Consider the following 17,770-nt stretch of genomic DNA (forward strand, 5'->3'; position numbering starts at 1 on the left):
TTGCCTGTAGAGCCCAGAGAACCCCTTTCTTAATTCTGGTATATTTTAGGAGGTCCTGTGCACCAGAATCGAAATCCACACCAGTAAGGGACTGGTATAGATTTCGGCTATAATTTGATTCCTGCCAATGTACTGCCCACTTAAAAAAATGTTAAAAACGGCCCTGTTCCCCAAATGCTACACTTTTAGTTAAGTTCAATAAATTCCATCAAGGGTTTCTACAGGGTATTTATACTGTTATGCGGTTATGTGTCAGCAGTTGTAAAGGGAAATACTAATTCTTCAGCATACCAAGACACATTGCACAATTGTACTTTGTGGGAAGACACTTTTCTACTACAACATGACTTGTGTCATTGGCACAAAGCAAGGTCCATAAAGGTACAGTTGTGTGAATTTCCTGTCATTACACTTAATGGTCGAAAAAAGACCCAACCTCAATACAATCAAATATTTTGGGGATTAATTAGAATGGAGACTGTGAGCAAGCACCCATTGATTTAGAATTGTATGTAATGAAGCCTTCATAAGGTGTAATGTGAAGACATCCAAATTGTTAGGAAATGTGTTTTAAGTATTATAATGTACAATTTGTTAGCCTGGTTTATATTTGATTTAGGTTATATAATAATTTTTGAAATTTTGTAGTAAAACAGGAAATTATGTATAGCACAGTTTTTAATTAACAAAGTGATTGTAATGGAATTGCTAGAAGAGCAATTGCTCAGTAGCTGCTGGTGAACCCTGGGAGGAAGGGGACGACAAGACAGTGAGTACTAAGCTGAATCCGTCTCCGTCTCCCTGTCTACTTGTCTCACTGACCTAGACGACAGAAGACAACTGGGTGGCAGTTCCTTCTTATGGTATAGGTGATAACGCAGAACAAAGCCATGACAAAAAACAACAAACAGGAGGTCAGCTAGACAAGGGGTCAGAACCAGTCGAACTGCACTGTACATAATCAAAATCAGAGAGAATAGTCAGAAGAAAAGCCAAAGGTCATAAATGCAAATACAAACAGTAATGGTATAGAGCTAGCATGCACAGAAATGCAAATAGCAAGCACCAAGGTCATTGTGAGAAAACAATATATAGGAAGAAAAAACTTGCCCTAAATTTGATTGGAAGATAGTCTGTCAATCACACGGGTAAGGCTAAGATTAACTATTTCAAGAGCAGCGGGAAACAAAGGAGTATTAGATGGGTTTGGTGGAAAATCAGTTACAGAGGTGAGGAAATTGGACAACATTCAGACGGCACAAGAAAAACTACGGCCATATGGTGGCTCAGTGGTTAGCACTGCAGCCTTGCAACGCTGGGTCCTGGTGTTCAAATCCCACCAAAGGCAAAAAACCATCTGCAAGGAGTTTGTATGTTCTCCCTGTGTTTGCATGGCTTTCCATCCCATATTCCAAAAAAGACATACTGATAGGGGGGAAAAAATGTACATTGTGAGCTCTGAAGCAAGGAATAATAACTGAACATGCCTCCTGCACCACAGAGCGGCAAAGAGGCCGAAACAGGCAAAGATGTTACAGTGACAATAAATATAGTATCTGTATTTATGGCCAATACCCAAGTAGTGGGCCACAGTGAAACAGATTTCATTCTCAGAAGTGAATATTTCCCACATGTTACAGCTTTCTAGGAATGATTTCTAATAAAAATAACATGGGCAAGAATATATATTGCAAACACTTCTAAAAGGTTTCCATTAAACAATGATTGCTTCCATTAGTGGCCCCCTCCTCGCATCCACTGTGTTTAAAATAATCTGTAGAATCTAAGGAGAGTGAAAATTGGGCTAGAATATGACGTAATTCACATTTTCACTGTATTCTCCTCTCTATTTACTATGAGGGCTGGGGTATTTTTGGCACTGGTGTTAGCTATTACTAATCACTACATAGCAACCCAGGAATTAGAGAAACGTCTTGTGCGGCTCCACAACAACAGCACTTCATTTTCACTGCATGTTTAATACAGATATTGCTAAATGTAGTGTGACTAGAAAATAATGCAATAGGTGCAAGGAAAAAAGCAACTGCTGAAATGTTGAGAAAATTTCTACCCTTAACTTGCTAATATAAATATACATCACAGAAATGAAATTTGCTTTTTAGCAGCAGGCTATACTATATAAAGTGACACAGCGCTGTTAGGTAACCTATGGTAAGATGATACATGTATGGATTTATATTGCTTACTATGTGTCCTACATGTATCTGTGTGTGATTATTTCCATAACCCTACTCTTTCACATGAGCAGCTTTCCGTATTATGTGCTATGCATATATTTGTGCATGATTATTTCCATGTCCCTGCTATTTAATATACAGCTGCTCTCCTTACTATGTGCCTTACATGTATCTATGTGTGATTATTTCCATAATCGTGTTATATACCCTGCAGCAGCTCTCCATTTCTTAGTTCTTCATATTTTAACTATCATCTCAGGAGTAGAGATGTGTGAACCAACTTGTACCTAGGTTAGACTTGTATTAAGCTAGATTAGAAGGTCTGAACTAAAATGCTGCCATATTATAGAATTTTTAGACCTCAGAGTATATAGGTGGAGGCCCAGAGAAGGTACAAAAAATAAAAATCATTCATTTTCACTTTTCGTTACCTTTTATGGGCCTCCTCACAGCCTCACATTTATACTCTTGTGATAACACAGAATAAAGACAAGACAGCTGAATTCAGTGCAATTCGGCTTTTCCATTACGTGCTCCTAGTGAAGAGCTATCAATGCTGTTACCATAGCTCTTCACTGTCAGAAGGGTGTTTCTGAGGAACACCCCTCCTGACAGAAAAGTCCATGGCTCTGTACTGTCAGAGGGGGTGTTCCTTACTGTCCAGCGATGACACTGTGAGGAATGCCCCCCCAGTACTAGTCTATGGAAAAGTACTATCAGGAGTGTGGGGGGAGTTCCTCACTGCTCAGCGTCATTGCTGGGTGGTAAGGAATGCCCTTTCTGACAGTATAATGCTGTGGATGAGCACTGTCAGAGACAATGTGGTAGGGTAGGTAATATTCCAAAAGGCAGATAACAACAAGTCTCTAAGGTTCCCATGTGGAACATGAGAATGTTCTATGTGGACCCATGAAACAGATAAGTCCGCATTCCACCACCCAGCACACTGGGCTACTAAAGTGACTAAGTAATAGTTGCGAATTATTGGGATGCCCAGTCCCCCCACTAATTTGTGTTTAAATAACGGTCCTCTATTAATTCTGGGTCGTTTTTCATTCCATATGTATTAGGAAATTAGTCTCAGTATAGATTCAAAGTAAGACATAGGGATTGATATCGGTAATGTGCGAAACAGGTAGAGAAGTTTGGGTAAGAGAAGCATTTTGAAGGCGGCCACATAGCCTATTCCAAGATACCTCAACACACGACATCCTATCACAGTCATCTTGCAAGCTTTTAAGTAAAGGGAGATAATTACTGCTGAAGAGCGACCTGGGAGAAGAGGTTATTTGCAAATCCAAGTATTGGAGTGAATCCTGCCGCCAGTCAAAACCATACTTTAGTCGCAGGGTCTGGAGGGGGGCAGGGGGAATATTAAAAGAGAGGACTTGAGATTTTGAAAGATTCAGTTTGTAATAGGACAAAAAAACAAAATTATCAATCAAATGCATAAGGGCCCCTTCACACGGCTGATACGCTGGCTGCTTTAGAACGTGTAAACGTTCCGTAGCAGCGGCGTCTAAAGCAGTTCCCATTGTTTTCTATGGGAGCCAGCAGATGCGCGCTCGCCATAGAAATGAATGGGCTGCTTTTTCCATTCATTTCTATGGGGAGCGCACGTATGCCGGCTCCCATAGAAAACAATGGGAACTGCTTTAGACGCCGCTGCTACGGAACGTTTACACGTTCTAAAGCAGCCAGCGTATCAGCCGTATGAAGGGGCCTTAAGGCAGGGAAGGGAGGAACGCGGATCAATGTGAGAATTATATCATTCGCATAAAGGGACATCAAGTGGGAGCGGCCTCCCACTTCAACACCGTGCACAGCTGGGTCCTCTCTAATTGCTTGAGCCAGGGGTTCCATCGATAGAACAAATTTCAATGGCGACAGTGGACACCCTTGACAGGTTCCATTGGTGATGCTATATATGTCAGAAAAAGTACCATTAGTAAATACTTTGGCTGATGGGTTTGAATATAAAGCCTCAATTGCTCCCATAATGGCTCCAGAGAAGCCCATCTTATGTAACACCGAGAAGGCATACGACCAACAAATGTATGTAAGATATTGTTTTGACGCAAATTGAAAGCAATTGTAATTGGGAGGAGTTGGTGTCTCAGTTGTAGAGTAGTGGCAGATAGATCCGAGAATATACATATCTCCTTAAAGGGGTCAGGCAGAGATTCCAGATTACGGGAGGATACGAGTATCAATTCTTTTGTGCGATAAAAATGGATTTTAGCCAATACATCCCTGGGAACAGAGTCTGGTAAATGCGATGGCCTTGGGACCCTGTGGACCCTATCAACTGTAACATCCAGAGCTTCTTGGTCAGGAAGTAGTGTGGTTATCAATTTTTGCAGGAAAGGAGTTAGGTCTTTAGAGGCTATGGATTCTGGTATACCTCTAAATTTCAGGTTGTTTCTGCGAGATCTATCCTCTAGATCAGCCACTTTGGCGTGAAGAAAGGATACTTCCTTCTTCACTTCATAAAAGGGCTATCAGAGGGAGAAGCAGGCAATCCTGCATCCTGTGATAAAGAAGGAGAGGCGCCATGTTCTGAGGCCGACCGTCTCTTATATTCAGTTGTACATACTGGAACGTCCTTGGAGTGATGCATGGACGGTGTCACTAGTTGAGGAAGGGAAAGAGCTGACAAGGTCCTCCGTGGAGTTTGTACAGAGTCCTGGTTGTCTGGGGCCGAGCCCTGAGGAGACGAGGCCTTGGAATCAGAGCGGGAGCCTGCACCATCTTGGCTTACCTCCCCACCATGTGTGAAGTAAAAGTCTGTCAGTTTGCGCGGTCTGGCTCCAGTTTTCCTCCTTTTCGGCATTCCGGAAGTGAAGCATGGTTCTCCAGCCAGGGTGCAACGAGGAAAGACACGGGTAAGTTGCTAAATAGTCGCTGTTTAAGGCTGTAGTCACGGAGCTCAAGGTCTATGCATCCATTCCGCTCCGACGCCAAGCTCCGTCCCTGAAAGGTCCTCTTTAAAGGGACATACCAACCAAACATATGTGGGTCTCAATATAGATAATTTCAGAAAATGATTGGCAGAAGTCTTACAATAGCAGCTATTTCTAGCACAATTTGCTCTCAATTGTATATGTAAGAAAAATTGAATTAGTTAGTATATGGAATCTCGAGTATGTTCAATCTATTTTATTGGAGAGTTTAATGAAGTGAGCACAAACTCTGTGAGGTACAGTACCTACAAAACTGTGTCACCTGTAAAGAACATTAAATATTGAAACTCACAAGAAAATCAAGAAACGTTTCCCAAGTAACAATTCCTCCCTTTTTCCTTTGATCTCATATCTAGAGATGAGCGAACACTAAAATGTTCGAGGTTCGAAATTCGATTCGAACAGCCGCTCAATGTTCGTGTGTTCGAACGGGTTTCGAACCCCATTATAGTCTATGGGGAACAGATACTCGTTAAGGGGGAAACCCAAATCCGTGTCTGGAGGGTCACCAAGTCCACTATGACACCCCAGGAAATGATGCCAACACCTCTGGAATGACACTGGGACAGCAGGGGAAGCATGTCTGGGGGCATCTAACACACCAAAGACCCTCTATTACCCCAACATCACAGCCTAACAACTACACACTTTACACACTCAATACCACCTCTCTGACAGTAGGAAAACACCTTGAAACATGTGTATTTGGCACTTGCAGTGAGGAGAGCTTGTCACCAGCAGTGAATTTGGCCCTTGTAGTAAGTTGAGGTTGGCACCAACATTTGTTTTGAAAATCAGGGTGGATTGAGCCTCTAACCAGCAGAGTTTGGGCAAATTCATGGTGGAGGGAGCCTCTAAACACCCCAGTTTGGGCAAATTCATGGTGGAGGGAGCCTCTAAAAACCCCAGTTTGGACCAATTCATGGTGGAGGGAGCCTCTAACCAGCCCAGTTTGGGCAAATTCATGGTGGAGGGAGCCTCTAACCAGCCCAGTTTGGACCAATTAATGGTGGAGGGAGCCTCTAACCAGCCCAGTTTGGACCAATTAATGGTGGAGGGAGCCTCTAACCAGCCCAGTTTGGACCAATTAATGGTGGAGGGAGCCTCTAACCAGCCCAGTTTGGACCAATTAATGGTGGAGGGAGCCTCTAACCACCCCAGTTTGGACCAATTCATGGTGGAGGGAGCCTCTAAACAGCCAAGTTTGGACCAATTCATGGTGGAGGGAGCCTCTAAAAACCCCAGTTTGGACCAATTCATGGTGGAGGGAGCCTCTAACCAGCCCAGTTTGGGCAAATTCATGGTGGAGGGAGCCTCTAAACAGCCCAGTTTGGGCAAATTCATGGTGGAGGGAGCCTCTAAACAGCCCAGTTTGGGCAAATTCATGGTGGAGGGAGCCTCTAAACAGCCCAGTTTGGGCAAATTCATGGTGGAGGGAGCCTCTAACCAGCCCAGTTTGGACCAATTAATGGTGGAGGGAGCCTCTAAACAGCCAAGTTTTGGGAAATTCATGGTGGAGGGAGCCTCTAACCAGCCCAGTTTGGACCAATTCATGGTGGAGGGAGCCTCTAAACAGCCCAGTTTGGGCAAATTCATGGTGGAGGGAGCCTCTAAAAAACCCAGTTTGGACCAATTCATGGTGGAGGGAGCCTCTAACCAGCCCAGTTTGGACCAATTCATGGTGGAGGGAGCCTCTAAACAGCCAAGTTTGGACCAATTCATGGTGGAGGGAGCCTCTAAAAACCCCAGTTTGGACCAATTCATGGTGGAGGGAGCCTCTAACCAGCCCAGTTTGGGCAAATTCATGGTGGAGGGAGCCTCTAACCAGCCCAGTTTGGACCAATTAATGGTGGAGGGAGCCGCTAAACAGCCCAGTTTGGACCAATTCATGGTGGAGGGAGCCTCTAAAAACCCCAGTTTGGACCAATTCATGGTGGAGGGAGCCTCTAACCAGCCCAGTTTGGGCAAATTCATGGTGGAGGGAGCCTCTAACCAGCCCAGTTTGGACCAATTAATGGTGGAGGGAGCCGCTAAACAGCCCAGTTTGGACCAATTCATGGTGGAGGGAGCCTCTAAAAACCCCAGTTTGGACCAATTCATGGTGGAGGGAGCCTCTAAAAAACCCAGTTTGGACCAATTCATGGTGGAGGGAGCCTCTAACCAGCCCAGTTTGGACCAATTAATGGTGGAGGGAGCCTCTAAACAGCCAAGTTTGGACCAATTCATGGTGGAGGGAGCCTCTAAAAACCCCAGTTTGGACCAATTCATGGTGGAGGGAGCCTCTAACCAGCCCAGTTTGGACCAATTAATGGTGGAGGGAGCCTCTAACCAGCCCAGTTTGGACCAATTAATGGTGGAGGGAGCCTCTAACCACCCCAGTTTGGACCAATTCATGGTGGAGGGAGCCTCTAAACAGCCAAGTTTGGACCAATTCATGGTGGAGGGAGCCTCTAAAAACCCCAGTTTGGACCAATTCATGGTGGAGGGAGCCTCTAACCAGCCCAGTTTGGGCAAATTCATGGTGGAGGGAGCCTCTAACCAGCCCAGTTTGGACCAATTAATGGTGGAGGGAGCCGCTAAACAGCCCAGTTTGGGCAAATTCATGGTGGAGGGAGCCTCTAAACAGCCCAGTTTGGACCAATTCATGGTGGAGGGAGCCTCTAAAAAACCCAGTTTGGACCAATTCATGGTGGAGGGAGCCTCTAAACAGCCCAGTTTGGGCAAATTCATGGTGGAGGGAGCCTCTAACCAGCCAAGTTTGGACCAATTAATGGTGGAGGGAGCCTCTAAACAGCCAAGTTTTGGGAAATTCATGGTGGAGGGAGCCTCTAACCAGCCCAGTTTGGACCAATTAATGGTGGAGGGAGCCTCTAAACAGCCCAGTTTGGACCAATTCATGGTGGAGGGAGCCTCTAAACAGCCCAGTTTGGGCAAATTCATGGTGGAGGGAGCCTCTAAAAAACCCAGTTTGGACCAATTCATGGTGGAGGGAGCCTCTAACCAGCCCAGTTTGGGCAAATTCATGGTGGAGGGAGCCTCTAAACAGCCCAGTTTGGGCAAATTCATGGTGGAGGGAGCCTCTAACCAGCCCAGTTTGGACCAATTAATGGTGGAGGGAGCCGCTAAACAGCCCAGTTTGGGCAAATTCATGGTGGAGGGAGCCTCTAAACAGCCCAGTTTGGACCAATTCATGGTGGAGGGAGCCTCTAAAAAACCCAGTTTGGACCAATTCATGGTGGAGGGAGCCTCTAAACAGCCCAGTTTGGGCAAATTCATGGTGGAGGGAGCCTCTAACCAGCAGAGTTGTGGGAAAGCAGGGTGGAGGGAGCCTCTAACCAGCAGAGTTGGTGGAAATCAGGGTGGAGGGAGCCTCTAACCAGCAGAGTTGGGGGAAATCATGTTGGAGGGAGCCTAGTATTAGCAGAATTGTGCAACGCTTATGGTGGATGAGTATGAGGATGCGGAGGAATTGGAGAGGTTGAGTACAGACATGGAGTTTCATGTTGGGGTGCTTTACACAGGTGGGCACAAAAATGAAGGCTCTATCCAGTGGTGGTTCATTTTTATCAAAGTGAGCCGGTCGGCACTCTCAGCTGACAGACGGGTGCGCTTGTCAGTGATGATGCCACCGGCTGCACTGAACACCCTCTCAGATAGGACGCTGGCGGCAGGACAGGACAGCACCTCCAAGGCATATAGGGCAAGTTCAAGCCACAGGTCCAACTTCGACACCCAATACGTGTAGGGCGCAGAGGGGTCGGAGAGGACAGGGCTGTGGTCGGAAAGGTATTCCCGCAACATGCGCCTATACTTCTCACGCCTGGTGACACTAGGACCCTCCGTGGCGGCACTTTGGCGAGGGGGTGCCATCAAGGTGTCCCAGACCTTAGACAGTGTGCCCCTCGTTTGTGTGGACCGGTGAGAACTTGGTTGCCTACTGGAGGAACTGCCCTCCCTGCCGCCAACGTCACATGCTGGAAACATCTCCATCATATTCTGCACCAATTGCCTGTGGCAAGCATTGATGCGATTGGCCCTCCCCTCTACCGGAATAAAAGACGAGATGTTGTTTTTATACCGGGGGTCAAGGATAGCAAAGATCCAGTACTGGTTGTCCTCCATGATTTTGACAATACGCTTGTCGGTTGTAAAGCACCCCAACATGAACTCAGCCATGTCTGCCACAGTGTTAGTTGGCATGACTCCTCTGGCCCCACCGGAAAGTTCAATCTCCATTTCCTCCTCATCCTCCATGTCTACCCATCCGCGCTGCAACAATGGGACGATTCGAAGTTGCCCGGAAGCCTCCTGTATCACCATCACATCATCGGACAACTCTTCTTCCTCCTCCTCCTCCTCCTCCTCCTCCTCCTCCATTAAACGCAGTGAAGCGGACAGATGTGTGGACCTACTCTCCAGCTGTGACGGATCGGATGCTATCCCTAACTCCTCTGTGTGATCTGAGTTATCCCTGATGTCAATCAGGGATTCTCTCAGAACACACAAGAGCGGGATTGTAAGGCTCACCATCGCATCCTCAGAGCTCACCCTCCTTGTGGACTCCTCAAAGACCCGTAGGATGTCACAAAGGTCTCTCATCCATGGCCACTCATGGATGTGAAACTGAGGCAGCTGACTTTGTGGCACCCTAGGGTTTTGTAGCTGGTATTCCATCAAAGGTCTCTGCTGCTCAACCACTCTATTCAACATCTGAAACGTTGAGTTCCAGCGTGTGGGGACGTCGCACAAAAGCCGGTGTTGTGGCACATGCAGGCGTTGCTGGAGAGATTTTAAGCTAGCAGCGGCTACTGTCGACTTGCGAAAGTGGGCGCACATGCGCCGCACTTTCACCAGTAGCTCTGGAACATTGGGGTAGCTCTTTAGGAAACGTTGCACCACTAGGTTGAAGACGTGGGCCAGGCATGGAACATGTTGGAGTCCGGCAAGCTCCAGAGCTGCTACCAGGTTCCGGCCGTTATCACAAACGACCATGCCTGGGCCCAGGTGCAGCGGCTCAAACCATATTGCCGTCTCATCGAGGAGGGCATCCCTCACCTCGGAGGCAGTGTGCTGTCTGTCCCCCAAGCTGATCAGCTTCAGCACAGCCTGCTGACGTCTACCAACGCCAGTGCTGCAACGTTTCCAACTCGTAGCTGGGGTCAATCTAACAGCGGAGGAGGAGGCGGTGGCGGAGGAGGAGGCGGTGGCGGAGGAGGAGGCGGTAGAGGAGGAGGAGGAGGGGGGTGTTCTTCTCGTGTCCCTGCCAGGAATGTTAGGCGGGGAGACGAGGTACACCGGGCCAGTTTGGGAAGCAGTCCCAGCCTCAACTACATTCACCCAGTGTGCCGTCAGTGAAATGTAGCGTCCCTGTCCGCATGCACTTGTCCACGCGTCGGTGGTCAAGTGGACCTTTGTGCAAAGCGCGGAACTAAGGGCCCGCCTGATGTTGAGTGACACGTGCTGGTGCAAGGCGGGGACGGCACACCGGGAGAAGTAGTGACGGCTAGGGACGGCATAGCGAGGTGCCGCAGTTGCCATAAGGTCCAGGAAGGCGGGAGTTTCAACAAGCCGGAACGCCAACATCTCCTGGGCCAGCAGTTTAGCGATGTTGGCGTTCAAGGCTTGCGCGTGTGGGTGGTTAGCAGTGTATTTCTGCCGCCGCTCCAATGTCTGAGAGATGGTGGGTTGTTGTAAAGAAACGCCTGATGGTGCCTTTGATGGTGCAGGAGAAGGAGATAAGACAGGACCAGGGGAGGATGAGGTAGAAGTCAACAAAGTGGCGGAGGCAGATGAAGTGGTGTCCTGGCTCGTCCTCTGGAGTGCATCGCCAGCACAGTCAGCAGTGGCAGTGGCAGAGGCAGAGGCAGTGGCAGAGGCAGTGGCAGTGGCGTGAACGGCAGGCGGCCTTTGTCCTGCCGTTGCTGCCTGCCACTGATTCCAGTGCTTGGATTCCAAATGACGGCGCATTGAAGTGGTGGACAGGTTGCTCTTCTCAGAGCCCCTAATCAATTTCGAGAGGCAAATTGTGCAGACAACACTATATCTGTCCTCGGCGCATTCCTTGAAAAAACTCCACACCTTCGAGAAACGTGCCCTCGAGGTGGGAGTTTTTCGGGGCTGGGTACGAACTGGAACATCTTGGGAGATTCCGGGTGTGGCCTGGCTTCGCCTAAGCTGCTGACCTCTGCCTCTGCCTCTAGCTACCCTTTTTGGTGCTGCACCTGCCTCAACATCCACACTACTTTCCCCGCTTGACATCCCCCCTGTCCAGGTCGGGTCAGTGTCCTCATCATCCACCACTTCCTCTTCCAACTCCTGTCTCATCTCCTCCTCCCGCACAATGCGCCGGTCAACTGGATGCCCTGACGGCAACTGCGTCACATCATCGTCGATGAGGGTGGGTTGCTGGTCATCCACCACCAAATCGAACGGAGATGGAGGAGACTCTAGTGTTTGAGCATCTGGACACAGATGCTCCTCTGTTAGGTTCGTGGAATCGTGACGTGGAGAGGCAGGTTGAGGGACAATGAAAGGAGCGGAGAACAGCTCTGGGGAGCAGGGACAGTTTGGGTTATTGTTCTGTAAAGCTTCGGAATTTTGGGAGGAAGGAAGACAAGACTGTTGGGTAATAGGAGGAGAGGAGGCAGAGTCTGACTGGCTGCTGGACAATGTGCTGTAAGCGTTCTCTGACAGCCATTGCAAGACCTGTTCCTGGTTCTCGGGCCTACTAAGGTTTGTACCCTGCAGTTTAGTTAATGTGGCAAGCAACCCTGGCACTGTGGAGTGGCGCAATGCTTGCTGCCCCACAGGAGTAGGCACGGGACGCCCTGTGGCTTCACTGCTACCTTGCTCCCCAGAACCATTCCCCCGACCTCGCCCACGGCCTCGTCCACGTCCCTTTCCGGGAGCCTTGCGCATTTTGAATTCCTAGTTAGAAATTGGCACTGTATACCAGTAGTAAAAATTGTGGGTGCACGTAACCCCAATATATTCTTTGAATTCCCAGTCAGACACTGGCACTATATGGCAGTAGCAAGAAATGAGGGTATTTGTATTCCCAATATATTCTTTGAATTCCCAGTCAGACAATGGCACTGTATACCAGTAGTAAAAATTGTGGGTGCACGTAACCCCAATATATTCTTTGAATTCCCAGTCAGACACTGGCACTATATGGCAGTAGCAAGAAATGAGGGTATTTGTATTCCCAATATATTCTTTGAATTCCCAGTCAGACAATGGCACTGTATACCAGTAGTAAAAATTGTGGGTGTATATAGCCCCAATTCTATTGCTAGGGGACTTGCAGGGTATTTCTGGGGTGAAGGTGGGGGGGCACACCGTTGGAACGGGTATCGGGGTATATATCGGGTATACGGGAATACACTGACAGTGTATTCCATTCAGGATCCTGGGAAAGCTGGGTTGCGGCGATTGAGCCCGTCAGTGCCACGTTACACTGACAAGCTTCTCCCTGGAATTTAGCTCTTACAAGAGCTGTTGGTTGTTTTCTCCTTCCTATCCTAGCCTGTCCCTGCCTACCCAGAATCTAAGCCCTAGCTAGCTGGACGGAAACCTCCGTCCTCGGTGAATTGCAAGCTCAGAATGACGCGAACCTGGGCGGCGCTGTTCTTTTAAATTAGAGGTCACATGTTTTCGGCAGCCAATGGGTTTTGCCTACTTTTCTCAACGTCACCGGTGTCGTAGTTCCTGTCCCACCTACCCTGCGCTGTTATTGGAGCAAAAAAGGCGCCAGGGAAGGTGGGAGGGGAATCGAGTAATGGCGCACTTTACCACGCGGTGTTCGATTCGATTCGAACATGCCGAACAGCCTAATATCCGATCGAACATGAGTTCGATAGAACACTGTTCGCTCATCTCTACTCATATCATCTCATATTGCAGTTAAAACTAAATAATAAAGAGACTGTGTTCCTTTCAATCCCTCCTTCTTTTTTCAGTTCTGACTGTCAACCAGTCAACTTACTGCAACAGGAACTGTCCCCTCTCTTCTGTCTATATTAGGATATAAAAATTGTTAAGACCCGCCCCATTTTTATGTCTAAAAATGGAACATATTATGGAACACATCTGCCCTGTGATCTCTGCAGGATATCTATAAGATATTGTGCAGTTAATATGCAGTTAAAATAACACTGTGAACAAGATAATGTCATGTTCATTTTATAATTCATTTCAAAGCTTAGTGTTCCTTCAAGAGAAGTAAATTCTTTCCTAAGGTCAAACTCAGACTGCTGTAATGTCAAATGTAGGGCCAAATAACGTAGTCCAGATTAAAGCCACAATTCCAGCCTTGACGGTGAGCCTAATGAGTCAAAGCAACAGCACCACAGATCTGTCAGAGCACGATTCACAGTGATAATATGTACCAGCATTACAGCTAACTGAAGCCCATGAATCAGTGACCAAATCCAGTAATCCATTCTTTATTACAGTTAAGTCATGCTGCCATATTAGATACAGATGCATTATTTTGCAGGGACTCCTGAAATGTAAATGAATGCAGGAACTGGTCAGAAATTCAAATGCAAAGCTGAGAAGTATGACATAAAATTCAGGCAGGTCACACTAGCATGACCTACCTGTGATCAGAGATTGCTGCTTCTGCAAGTTGTCAAACAAACCTCAAATACTATGTCTAAAGAAGTGTTTACACAGTCTCCAAGTTGTTTTTTACAACCTCCAACAAGACCAGGTCTTTAAATAATTTAATAGGTGCTGCTCCACTGATTTGGACACAGTTGGAATTTTTTCTCTAGCCCCTACCATTCCTGAGCAATCAGCACTGTTATCTTTGGTGTCTGATGTGCTATCTAATCTCTGTACTGTCAGGAGGGCTGTGTCAGGCAGGAGCAGACAAGGGGTGTGATTTGGAGCTCTGACACTGGCTCCCTCTGATTTTAGCTGTAAATCATGCTGCCCTTCTCACATTACAGGCACCAAAATTAATTGCCTTGTTCCTCAGTAATGGTGGAAGCCAGTGAGAAAATTTCAACCACAATGGAATCAGTGGAGCATCACCTGGTGCTAAGAAGGATGTAGGGAAATGTCCCCTTTAATAGGTGCAGTACTACTCATGATAATGTTTTTTTTTTTCCTTTATTAAATGTAGATTGTAAGCCCCATATGGAGATCACAATGTACATTTTTTTTTCTATCAGTATGTCTTTGTAGAATGGGAGGAAATCCATGCAAACATGGGAACTTCGGGAAGAACATACAAACTCCTTGCAGATGTTGTTCCTGGCAGGATTCAAACCCAGGACTACAGCACTGCAAGGTTGCAGGGCTAGCCACTGAGCCACTGTGTTTCCCCCTGCTTATGATAATGTTGTGGCTATTTTGAGAGAATGTAATTTATTTGAGTATATGATACTTGACTTAGAAGCAATAAGGAAAATAGGCTAAGGTATTTTTTCAAAGCTACTTACATAGCAAGAAATTAAAATTTTCTTCTCTAAATTGGATGAACTTGAAGCATGTTGTATGTGTTTACAACATAGGGGTTAAAGTTCCTTTGACTAAATAACTTTCCATTATTATTTCAGTGCCTATATCTTTATTCACTGTTGAGTTAAAATGCAAAGAAGGAAAGTTTGTCTAGGAATACATAATATAGTCCTTACCTGAAAGTTTTTACAAATTTGTTCATGTGAATAAGTTCTATACATCACTAGAATGAGGTATTAAAAAGACAAATTGCTAGTTTCTATTAATATTCTCTTGTGCATTATGGGTGGATACCCTATTAGTCGTCTGATACAGAAGTAGGACGGTATAATGTAAAACTGCAGGGTGCTGGATTTCTGGTGTTGAGATATAAGAGTCTGTCATCTCTAAATCGCATTATGCTAATGATTTACAAGATGGAAGGGCTACCTGTATTGCTGATGTTAGCCACAAGGAATACATCATGGAGATACTTATGCAGCTTTCAGTATCCTTGAACTTTTTTATTTAATTTAAGCAATGAACCATTCTATCAAAGTGTAAAAATAAAACTAAAGTTGCAGAGGTGTTTTTAGAACTGAAAACTAGTTTGTTAACAAAAGCGACAACAATGTGATAGATGGTGAAAATATATTTGCAGTAAATCTTCCATTTTACAGGATAACATGCTATTTTTATATTAAATGCAATTTTGGCAGTTCCGAGTTATTCATAGTTTGAAATAATATTAATAACTATGGGGGAAAAAAGCTTAATCCCTCTTGTTGTTCACAAAATATTCATGTGTCCATAACGTGAAACCAATTCAATACAACATTGCAAAATGCCTATGACATGTTTCAATTCAAAACACAACCACTGGAAGGCTGCATATGGCATATTATTGTGGACACAATATTTTGAAATCATGTTCTCTTTAAAAGCTGGTTTTCTCATTGCACATATCTGGACATGTCCAGACAAGAAATTAGATAATGAATATACTGTACACCTTTAGAATAAAGATTCATCCCTGAGCAACTTCTTGATTTAAATAGGTAGCACATTCTTTATTATTTTAATATCATTTTAAAGGAGTTGTCCAGGATAAACTAAGAATTAACCCCTAAACTAATCCTCCTCCCCACCTAAATTCTAATTTACTTCAATCTAAAAAAAATCTATAATTACCCATGTCCCTGGAATGGACATGTGACCGACCCAGGGACACTTTCTGATAATCTGGCGAGGTTCCGTTTCACCACTTCCAAAATGGAACATCACTATTACTCTTCCCTCCCCTATCCTCATCAATATTTACTAAGATGTCCTGTGTCCAGGAAGGGCTCCTGCCCTCTTCTTGTCTTTTAGTAGTGGGCGGAATAGGTTGGCTAAGGAGATGGAAAGGGAGGTTTGGGGGTAGTGGGAGGGGCTAGTAATGAGTGGAATAGTTAGGCTAGTGAGACAGGGAGGGGGAGTGCAACAGAGTGAGAGATAAGGGGCCTGAGTAAGAGGGAACTAGTGTAGAAGCTACACAGAAAGCTGTACAGCAGGAAGCTAACATCACATAAACAAATGCAGAGGATGCCAGCAGCTGCCAGAGACACCCAGAAATCACTCCAAATACATCAAACTGTTTATAGGTGTACTTATTAACCCATTACTAGCAGACCATTCTAAAAAAAAATAAAAAAAAAATAAAAAGATTTTCTGCCTGGAAAACCCCTATAAGAGCAAGGGCATAGCTAAAGACTCATAGGTCTTGATTAGAGATGAGCGAGTAGTACTTGATCGAGTAGGTATTCGATCAAATACTACGGTATTCGAAATATTCGTACTCGATCAAGTACCACTCGTTGTTCGAATGTAAAAGTTCGATGCAGAACCAGCATTGATTGGCCGAATGCTATACAGTCGGCCAATCAACGCTGGTTCTTCTCCTACCTTTAGAAGTCTTCTCCGTGCAGCTTCCCCGCGGCATCTTCTGGCTCTTCCGGCTCTTCATTCACTCTGCCAGGCATCGGGCCTGGGCAGAGCCGACTGCGCATGTCCACTTGTAGTGCGGGCATGCGCAGTCAGCTCTGGCCAGACCCAATGCCTGGCAGAGTGAATGAAGAGCCAGAAGAGCCAGAAGACGCCGTGCGGACGCTGCAGGGAGAAGACTGCACGGAGGATCCATCCCGACCCTCACTCGTGGACTTGGTAAGTATAATTTGATCGAATGTTGCCTACCATAGACTATAATAGGGTTCGATATTCGATTCGAGTAGTCGAATATTGAGGGGCTATTCGAAACGAATACCGAACCTCGGACATTTTACTGTTCGCTCATCTCTAGTCTTGATGTCATAGTTCAGCTCTGGGTAATCACACCAGCCAATCACCTTTCATCCATACATTTCAGCAGCGATGCTACTTTAGTTTTATTGTAGGCCTTTTGATGTTGCTTAGCTCAGCAATGATTTTTTTCTTCTTAAAATGTTACCCTATTCTTATTTTTTTCTATTATGTCAGGGGATGTTTGATGAACAGTTCTGTAATATACTTGAGGTACCTATTTAACTGCATTTTGATAGAAAACATCCTTTTCTGCATGTACGCATTGTTGATGAAAGTTTGCTCTGTACACCTGTAGTCAATGCATTTTGTAGTAATGTAGCATTTGCCAAAGAGGGATGCTACCACCTAGGTACAGGCATTACATGAAAGCTGAAATTCTCAGCTTTCATAGACCAAGATTGCAGTGCCAGATATAATAGACCTGGCGATATCACTAATGACAATTACAGTCAGTATTGTGATTCTTATATGCAGCATGAACAGATCTCAGTCTGCATGTGATACTGGAACTATTTTTAGGTGGTATAACACTGAAGATATGGCCTTTTAAAGTGACCATCTCCTCTTTGGCAAATGCTATAGCTCTACATATTGTTTCCGTAATATCTCTAATACATTTTATTTGTCGAGACAAATGATAAGTTTCTTTTGGTGGTCCTTTATGTAGTCAGTTTTATACCCATAAATAGCAGTGATTGATAAAATAGCAATTTATTTTACTTTCATTACATTGTATTATGTAGTACATCCCCTCTTTTCATTGGTAGATGTGCTACTAACCAACAAACATTTTACTATCCGAATGAATGATGTGATGAA

This window comes from Leptodactylus fuscus, chromosome 2 (genome assembly GCF_031893055.1).
Source record: "Leptodactylus fuscus isolate aLepFus1 chromosome 2, aLepFus1.hap2, whole genome shotgun sequence".
In the NCBI taxonomy this organism is placed as follows: domain Eukaryota; kingdom Metazoa; phylum Chordata; class Amphibia; order Anura; family Leptodactylidae; genus Leptodactylus; species Leptodactylus fuscus.